Below are 10,583 nucleotides of genomic sequence, written 5' to 3' on the forward strand. Positions count from 1 at the left end.
CCTGGCATCTAGATAATCAAAATCGTTTTCAAATCAAATTTTCTAACTTAAATAGTACAAGATTCTGTAATAGCTGTTCCAAGTGATATAAATATAATTGTATTTGGTGAAATATTTTAATGATTTTTATTCTGTATAAATGAAGAATGATAATTGTATTTACTTCCTGAAGTGCAAAAAGTTTACTGACACACATAAACCTCACAGATTAGCAACTAAAAAGGGAAGACAAGGAATTGAATTCTTTGTGCAGTATGTCAAAGTACAAAGAGTAAATTTGCTAAAAAATTTGTAGGTGAAGGTCTAAATATATGTGAAGAAATTATGAATGAATTACGTAAACCAAATCGAAAGGATAAAAGTAATTTCTTTTGGAATAAATGATTTATTGAATGTTGATTTAGTCAATTAGTTATTATTTGTTATAGATGTTTTTTCAAGATTTGCTTTGACTATCCCAGTTGAAGATAAAACAGGAAAAAGTTCAGTTGATTCATCAAAAAAAATAAAGAATTTTAAGAATTAATGAATAAATTTAACATTTGTAGTTATTCAGTTTTTAGTGAATTAAAAGTATGTGTTGTTGAACAATTTAATAGAACACTGAAAGAAAAGATGTGGAAGAAATTTGCTCTTCAAGTCAATTATAAATTGTTTGACTTAGTTCCTAAATTAACTGAAGAATATAATGACATAACACATTCAATGATAGAAATGACACCAAAAAGTGTAAATAAAGAAACTGAAAAAATCTTACTGAAAACAGTTTACATAACAAACGCATTAGATAGTGAACCTAATTATATAATTGGTGATAAAGTAAGAGTAAGTAAACTTAAGTAATTTTTGAAAAAGGATACAGTGCCAACTAGTAAACAGAAATTGAAGATGTTATTCATTCTAACCCAGTCACAAATAAATTGAAAGATTTAAACAACAAACAATTGAAAAGAAACGTTTACGAGGAAGAACTACTTAAAACTAATTTTGCAGATGTTTGACTGGTTGAAAAACTTTTAAATAAGAAAGCAAATAAAGTATATTTGATAATTTTCTCATTAGCGTCATAAATAAAAGTAACGCTATTTTATAAATGTTACACAAATTTTTGTCTATAAGTATGTGTAACTGATAGTTACATTTCAATGCTATATAATTCAATAATAATTATTGTATGTTATCTGATAATGTTATTGATAATTTAAACATGTTTGACATTGAATAAGATCTTCATTACGCTTATAGTTTTATTAAAGAAGATAGAGTTTATTTTTCTTTTGAAGTAAGGGTTAACAAGAACGATTTAATGTAAAATCATTTGCAGATTTTAAATTTGAGTTAATGAATGTAATGGTTTTAATGAACTTTGTTTATTACATTTACATAAAAATTTGTATGAATGTTACATTAAATTTAATTATGAAGAAAGTGATTGGTAATCTAGTTTTATACTTCAAGACATCATTGCTGGATTAGGTATATCATCATACGATTCTTCTTGTGAATAATTAGTATTGCAACAATTTCAATGACAATTCATGAAGTTTCTTTCATTTGGTGGTATAAATTTACGGGATTTGGTACATAATTAATTCCTACACATTGTACACACTTTAGCTTTCGATATCGGATAATATGTTTTTGATTTAGAAGATAATTAAATTGGGCTCAAATTACATTATATTCAGAATTAAAATCTTGTAATCTTAAAATAACAAAGTTGGTCTTAAAGTTAGTTCACTTAATTAAAGAGCATTATGTGGCAATAAAGTATTTATTCGTTCATTCCTTTGTTTATTCTTCCAAATGCATCGTGACTTACTTCTCTGAAATCTTATATACTTTTGTCTTTGATTTTATTTTAATTTTCTCTTTCATTATATATTCAACATGTTTTCGAATAGATGGTAAACCTTCTTCATGAACCGAATCATGAAAATAACCTACAAATGGCATTTTAGATCTCATTCCTAAACAGTATAGACCTGATTCATTGAAATTTTTTTTATGAGGATGAATATTTTTAAGTAGCATGATTTCAATTCGATTGAAATTTTAATATGATTTACAGTATTTTGCTTAAACATGGCGTTTCATGACATTCCTAGGATGTTTATATCCTGAGATATCAGCAACTTGATCTCCAAAAATCAAAAATTGTATTGTCATCAATAAGTATTAAAACTCGTTTGTTGTTATATATACATTTCCTGTTCTTTAGATCTACAAGCGACTTCATTTACATATAATAAAATTTAATATATTTTTTATTTCTTAATTTCAATAAATTTTTTGCCTTGTAAATGGAAAGCGAAAATAAACTGATTTCTCCACTGTATAATCAAGAAAAAGAAATTCATAAGAACTACAAAAGAGAATATGCCTTCAAAATCGAATTCGAATGATAGTAAAAAAAGAAATAAAAAGAACTTCTTCATATCAGAAATAATAAAACATTTATTTGTGAAAAATGTTGAAAGGACATTAAAAATTCTTCTAAATATATTCATAACTGTGATCAATCAAATGATTATAAAATAGCTTTCATTTATGAAAAAATAAATTGGATCTGATTTTAATATTTGGTCTATTTCTAACATTTTCCACTGTTTTTCCAAATACTGATTTATTACCAGTAGAAATCTTTTTCAAAATTGTTCGCATACATTTTTCTCCTTTTCTTATGAAAATCAATGTATTTCTTCAACCATTTGTCCAAATGAAAAGATTCTATGACTTTTCTTTAATTTAAACCAAGATAAAAAATATTGATTAAGATTTATATAGTATAAAAATATTTTTATTATTAAAAGTTTTTAATAACTATTTCCTCCTTTGGTGCTAATGGTGAATCTTTACTTTAACTGTGTAATTTTCTTGGATATTCTAAATTGACATCAAAAATATCACCAAATTTGTTATCATCTAATATTTTGAAAATTTTTCAGCTTTAAAATTATCGGTTCTAACCAACTGATTTCCTTAAAGGGTGAAAATTGAAATGTTTCATATGTTACTTATATGCTTTAGCATTTATTGTAATACTTTGAGAAATTCCACCACGAATTTCTTCTCAAGAAATAAAATCTCATCTTAATCGTTTAGTAAATCTAATACAATTTTTGTCATTTATAACATTTACTCCCATGATAATCCTGGACTGCTAAATACCAAGATGGATCGAGTGTATAATATTTGATACATGTGCCTCTAACATTTTTGAAAATAATTGGTGAAATTAAAAAGTCAGATTAATTATATAGTCTTACGTTTTCATCTAAATTTTTAATATCGCATTTTCTCCAAACGGTTTTTGCTGGATTATAATCTTCATCAGAAATTTCATCTTTATTAAGTGTCGAATAAAATCCTTTTAGGTAATTTAGTTTCTTGTAATTTTTCTGCATAATCCATATATTTGTAAGGATATACTAAATTTTTAATTATTAAATCCAATTGTTCACTTTCAAAATATTTTGCTGTTTCTCTGTATTGTTCTTTTATAAGATTAGAAGATAATTTATCAATAATTGAGGCCGAAATGTAAATGTATCCAAAAAATCTCAATGTTAGTAAACCTTCAACGTATTTACTGAAAGAAATATATATTTGCTCTTTACTTGGAATAGCATCAATATCTTTAATGTCAACTGCTAATTCCTTAAGAAACAAATCTACATTGTTGTCTTTTAAATGATGAATATAAATTGGAATAAACTTAGGACTTTTGTAATTTAGATTACAATCTTCATTTGCAGCTCCTCGATATTTTCCTGTAAAATGTCAATGACCTCTGACTTTTTTCTCCTTTGGTAAATTTATTTCACAAATATAACACTGTTTTCAATTTGTACAATTGTTTTTATATTCATTTGTCATTAGCATTGGAATATTTCTTCCATATATTTTAGCAATTTCTCTAGAGTCTTCTTTTAATGTTTCAACAAATATTTTGCTGAATCTTTGCCAGTATATGTAACAGGATTTTATAATCCCCATTAGATTATTTAACATCATAACTGAATGAAATCCGCAAATTGACACGTTTCCTAGCCTTAAAGGGGAATCAAAATTGTAAATTAGCATTCCAAATTAATAAAGAAGGAGGAAAGTGCCATTATATGGTGGACGTACGCGTATTGTCACCCGTATTGTGAACGTCGCAGCGCGATGAAACTGCAACGATCCATGCCGAGTTCGGCGTGAAGCGGCTAGTACAAACAAAAAAATAAAACGTGGACCACCATCAATTATTTGAATGAAGCAGGGCCTGTGTCTGACTGGTGTAGGTCGCACAACAACGTCACTGTTAGATGATGGCAGGACGAATCATTCATTGTGTCACTCACATGAAAACTACGGCAAGATGCAAATGAAATGATTGGCGCACCGATCTCAAGGATGTGGAGCGATATACGCGGTTTGAAATTAATGACTGAACACGAGAAATGTTCGGGCATATACGTCCAATAACAATGGGTCATCGGCGCCTCTTTAACAGCCATGGTCGTCTGAAAAACATAAATCACAAAATATTAATAACAAAGTGACATGGACGGTTGAAATTTAGAAATGAAAATCATAGTAAAGTTCACTTTGACTATATTATAAGCACTTAAGGTACATTTTAACACAGATTCATACAGAGAGTCATGACAATGCGTCTGTTCCTAATCAGAGCGGGAACAGAACAGAACAAAAACCAGCAGATGCTAGACAAAAGAATTAGACATAAAAATGACTAACGAAATTAAACAGAGGTTGTACATCAGCAGATACATTTGTAAGTACACACCGATGAATCTATAAGACAGGTCGGAACATGGAATCTCTGGCCCCGTAAATATCAGAAATAATTTTAAAAGCATTATAAATACTACTAATTAAAAAGTAATACTACAAAATGTTTTTGATATTTGCAAGAAAAGGCCATGCCTTTCCTCCTACACACTGACATATTAGAACAATACAAGTACCAACAAATATTAAAATGTAATAAACCCAGTATTGACCCTGTACCATTTTCATTGCTTATTTGAGATAGTGACACAAAACTATTATACACTCTAAAGTCAGCTGATGTAGACATGGTAGGTGGAGTTGGAATTGTTATTCTTGACAAAAAATTATATTTTCTGTTTCTGAAATATGTAATTGTGTTTCAGTTACTGAGATGAATCATGCTAATGACTGCATCAATACATGTAATAAAAAGTGTGTCAGGATGGTTACATGTGTACAAGTCCTTGTGAATCGACCCATTAATATCGCATATTTTATGTCAACTCTGTGTCTTACAAGTTGTGAGAAAGTGATAAAAGATGTTAGAACATGTGAAGAAAGTGGTGTCACTGGAGTTGTTTTGCATAAAGGACAACTGATTTAAATTCCTATGACTGTGGAGTTTTGTGATATACAAGAGTGAATTATTTGTGGAAATGCGTAATGCAGGGCTTGAACTAAACGTTTTCAACGAATTGTATAAACACTCAGATGTTACTGACTATGACAAAACGTTGGAGAACATGACACAATGTTTGAATGATCCAGTAAATTGCGAAAGAGAATCTTCAGAGTACCTGAGTAAACAGGGCTTGAGCTCTGGTTTCTATGAACTTAAATATAATGTGTCATTATGAAACATGCACGAAGTTCTGTCAAAAGATGACGAAAACTGAAAAGGACTCCACTGTCGTAAAAGACTGCTTAATTGATCGAAATAATCTTAGGGAAATCTCATATATGTTGCCATCTAGGCCTGAAACTAACGAATGCACAAACTGTGCGGAGGAAAGGCAATTAGAAACTGTACAAGACATGTTAGGACATGTCAGAAGAAAGAAAAGAGTGTGCTACTAATATTATCTGCAACTCATGTGAATGGACTTCACACAATTGTGGCAGAAATGCAGATGCAGTACACAGTGAGAGAAAAACTATCATGTCAATAAGAAACATCATGTCCAAGATCTGTAGGAGATACCAGCAAGCTTAGTTGAAGAAACAAGAGATGTGATGGAACATTTTAGATAGCATGGTCTACATACAAATTGTAGAGGGTGGATCATTTTGTACAGACAGTTCTTGAAGAGCGAAAGTAAAAGATGTGATTTTAATGTCAGTGGCCGTAGGCTCTATAACTGAAGCAGAGGAGTAATTACCTTCAGTAGCCACAGGCTCAAGAAAATTAACTGAGAGAAAAAATTTCTAGCAGCTATGCTTCTGTCAGCAGCAGAGCCTTCACCATCACAAGCAGCAGTGTTGTCGCCACCAGCAGATGAATCATCACTGGAAACAACAGCTGCAGCCACTGAATCTGCACTACCTGCACCATAGTCAACAGTACCAGAGCTATCATTATCACTGGCAGGAGCATCATCAATGGCGGCAGCAGGAATAGCAGCAACAGCACAGGCTCCAGAGGGATTCAGAACAAATGGCACAAGTTGCAGGACCCCACACAACAGAAACCAGGATTTTATCCTCCCAAATACAGAAATAAATTAAACGATTTTATTGGCAATGGAGAAAACACAAATTTTTATTATATCATAGCATGACTACAGAGTATAAGTTTTATGTTGGTGAGCACTATAAAAACTGATTTATTTCTGTAAGACTAAACATAAGGGAGGGAGAAACACAATGTATGCAAATAGTGAGATGAACTACTCCATGGCCAGTCATAAGTAGTTCAGAAATATTACTCAAAGCAGCAACTATGTAAATAAAGTTGTAATGAACAAAGTGTTTTATAGTAGGTCTGTACCAGTCACACAGCTAGCAACTTAACAGTTTGTAAAATAACTAGATCTGATCAATGCCTACAATCTCATGATAAGTTTACATAGCCCAACAATATGTTGTCAGACCTCATAAACATTGATAGATTATTTAATTAAAGGGTGGGCAAACTGTAAAGTAATAAATCTAAAATCATTATGGATAATAATTTGAAATACCAGGAAACAATATTTGCTGTGAAAAATTCTGTCAGAATTTAGTTGGCTGACTCCAAAAAATTTTAATAGACCACAGACATTACTAAAAGGAAAAGGCTGAAGGAAAATACACTCATTAAATAACAGAGGAAAGTAAGGAGTACTTTTGATCAGTGTTGGGCTACTACATAAATATTTTCTGCCCTATTGTACCTACAAATGTAAATATGAGAAATACTAAGGGATGGAACAAATTGGACATTATTATATAAGGAATGATCTAAAATGGAATAGGAAAATTACCTGATAAATAAAACTATGGCCAACACTGAGACTTACGAGGACATGAAGAAACTATACAATAGAATAATAAAAGAAACTAAATCCAGTTTTTACCAAAATGAAATTTTAACTCCCAAAAACATTTCTGAAACTGTTTCATACTATGTAATGGGTATAACAAAGTTTCTGATAGGAAAGATAGCAGTAATATAATTTTAGAGAAAGACAGGAAGGAATTCAGAGATCTAAATGATATCAGCAACTCTTTTAATCAATGGTATGCTGAAGAAGTCAGAAAACTTATTAAAGATACCAGTAGTTCCCAGCACAGGAAACACGAATTAAATCTCCAATGTCATTGGATGTATTTTTCTGCTGCTAGATAATAAATAAAAGAATTAGAGGTAGCCAGAATAATACATAAAGCCAAAAAAAGAAGGTATTACTTGAGTACATCGGTTAGTGGCCTCTGAATGATTTGATAAACTCAAATAAATAGGATATTATCCAAATGCCTAATTCAGAGTTCTGTTAAGCATATTTATAACGGCAGTTTTAAGAAAAAGCCTTGCAAACTAAAGGCCAATTACTATTGCAACTGGCTAATATAAAATAGTGGAAACTATCTTGATTATCTTGAACATCACAGCTTACATTAATGTTAATGATTAATGAAAACCACCTCAGCTGTTTTGTTACACATTATTGTGTTATAATCAGTTTCATTCACAGAGCATCTGCAGGTTGCAAAGTCATGGCACAAATGGTATTGTTATTGTAAATAATGTTAAAGGCCAAATCCAATAATAACGATCATAAACATTGTGCTGACCGTCTCTCAGAAATATGGTGAGAAGGTATGGCTTGTTGTGCACAGGAAACTGTTCAGACAGCAATATCTTGAAACATACAATATATTATTTTGCTGAGAAGAATAACACATTCAGTGATGCACAGCATGATGTTAGATGAGAACAAAAAAGTTACAGAGTTTTCTTCGAACTATTAAAGCCATTTGACTGCGTGTATCACAACAGACCGATACACAAACTAAGCTTTTATGGTATCAGCAGCAAGGTAGTTGACAACATAAAATCATTTGTGGAAAACAGGGAGCAGTATGTCGAAGTAAAGAACAAAACAAGTAATGTTGCAGTGACTGCACACTGCAATTTTTAGATAGCAAACTTTGGTGTATGACGGGCATGAGTTCTGGGATTCCATCTTTTAATTTTATTATATAATAGATAATGGCATTAGCAGTAGTAATGTTTGTAGATGAAACTTGACTCATAGTAAAATGTGACTATGTAGAAAAACAGGAATCAAATACCTCTGCAAATGTGAAAACAGCTTATTTGTAAATGGTATATAAAACATCATAAAATTATGGGCAAATAAAACTACAAAGGCTAATAATATCAGCTTGAGCTAGGTATATCAGTTCTCAAAGAAGTAAAGAGTCACAAATTATTGGGTATCATTGTTGATGAACAGTCTACGCAGGAGGACTGTATCAGTTCTACGACTCCTATCTTCTCATTCGGTAAATAGTGCCCAAAGTGAGCACTACCATATTCTTAATGAGAAAGATGTATAGGACAGTAGACACAAACATGCTGTGTTGTGTAAATGGAAAGAGGTACACAGCAATACCATGATAGGCCGCAAGCACACAGGCACAACCACTAATCCTGGCACCTCCCCTGTTCCGAGTAACCACCTCTATAACGAGTTCGCTAATCCGGATTACCTTCTGCTTCCATCCCACGTCCATCGGCACATCATATCCAGTCACTGAGAGTGTTTCCAGTCGCCAGAGAGAGTGCTGTCAACAACTGAATGCTTCGCTTCCGCCGAGTAGTGGCACACAGGGAGATCCTTTCGCCAACAGACACAAAAGACAATATTTCGAGGGTTCTCTCTCAGTTCAAGCATCAGCAGCAGTTCCTACAAATCACACAGTATGCACAGTTCCTACACTGCACCAGTTCTAGCAATTACGCTATGGAATAGAGTCCTATGAGTACCATTCAGAAGATTACACTTCCGACCTAGCACTCGTAATTCACAGAGTAATGGGAGCAGGAACTATGAGTGTTTGAATAGCACTTTAGTCACAGAGACAATGACCTTAGACTGCCAAGAGACAGTAAAATAACTTAGACTTCATTATAGGGAATCAAGTGCCATGCACCATACTGCTACCAAAGTTAAGTGCAAATTTGTATCCTGACTATTAATAACTGTTATTGATTATTTCTTATTATGTTGCCATGTTTCATTTCTAGTGCTGCCCTGTCATGCAACTGTTAAGTAGATTTTAAGTAGCATACATATTGCAACCTTTTTAGTGAATTATAGTAGACATACGTTTCCTGCGACTGTGAATACTTGAGATGAATTAATAGTATCATTCAGTTATGACATCCAAACATGCTGTTAACAATATACAGCGTTATTCTAAATGATGAACCCATTTTCAAAAATTCGCATACATTCAAGTACAAATCGAAATGAACAAGCTTACACCAATGAAAAGACTAAGGTTCAAAGTTATACAAAATTGTTAAGGCTTTCTTGGCCACTTGACAAACTGCCTATTGGCTTCTGTCTCGGGTTCTTCGGGCGACGTTCGTCTGATGATTTTACTGACGTTTCGCCAGCACAATTGGCTGGCATTGTCAGAGCTTCACTCTCCATTGCTGGTGGTGAACTGGAGCCGAGCTCGCGGCCACACAATATACGTCTATACGTACCTGGCGCATCCACATCCGAGGGCTTCTCTGCGGTCATTTCCGGTGCGGTTCTCCTCTTGCTATCTGCGACAGTCCTTCGCTGTAGTACAGGAAGCCAGGATCCGTTTACCTGAAGGCTTTCCTCTTTCCTGTTGAAGCTATTCGCGTGTTTTTGTATTTCTACAGCTTCTCTGTACGAGCAGATGTGATAGTTCTTCTCTACAGCCAGAACTACGTGTCGCCGAATTTTATTACGTGGTCGGTCTCAGTGTGTGCTTTGCCACTGCCGATTTCTCCACCTGCCCTAATCTGCAATGTCGCTTATGCTCTTTGATCCTGGTGTTGATTGGATGGAATGACTGAATGATCTGCGGAACCAAAACTACTGCCGTACATTCAATAACAGCAGATACGCTTCCGCGTGTATGGGACAAGTTTGACTACTGTATCGATGTCTGCCATGCAGCCAACAGAGGCCACATTAAACATTTATCACATTTCTAATTATTAAATAATTCTTAAAAACCAATTAATTACAAATTATTAAATTTATGAAATTTATATCAAACATTATGAAAAAATCTTTGAAACTTCTATTTTCATTGGTATAAAGCTTGTTCAT

This window comes from Schistocerca serialis, chromosome 5, assembly GCF_023864345.2.
Source record: "Schistocerca serialis cubense isolate TAMUIC-IGC-003099 chromosome 5, iqSchSeri2.2, whole genome shotgun sequence".
In the NCBI taxonomy this organism is placed as follows: Eukaryota; Metazoa; Arthropoda; class Insecta; order Orthoptera; family Acrididae; genus Schistocerca; species Schistocerca serialis.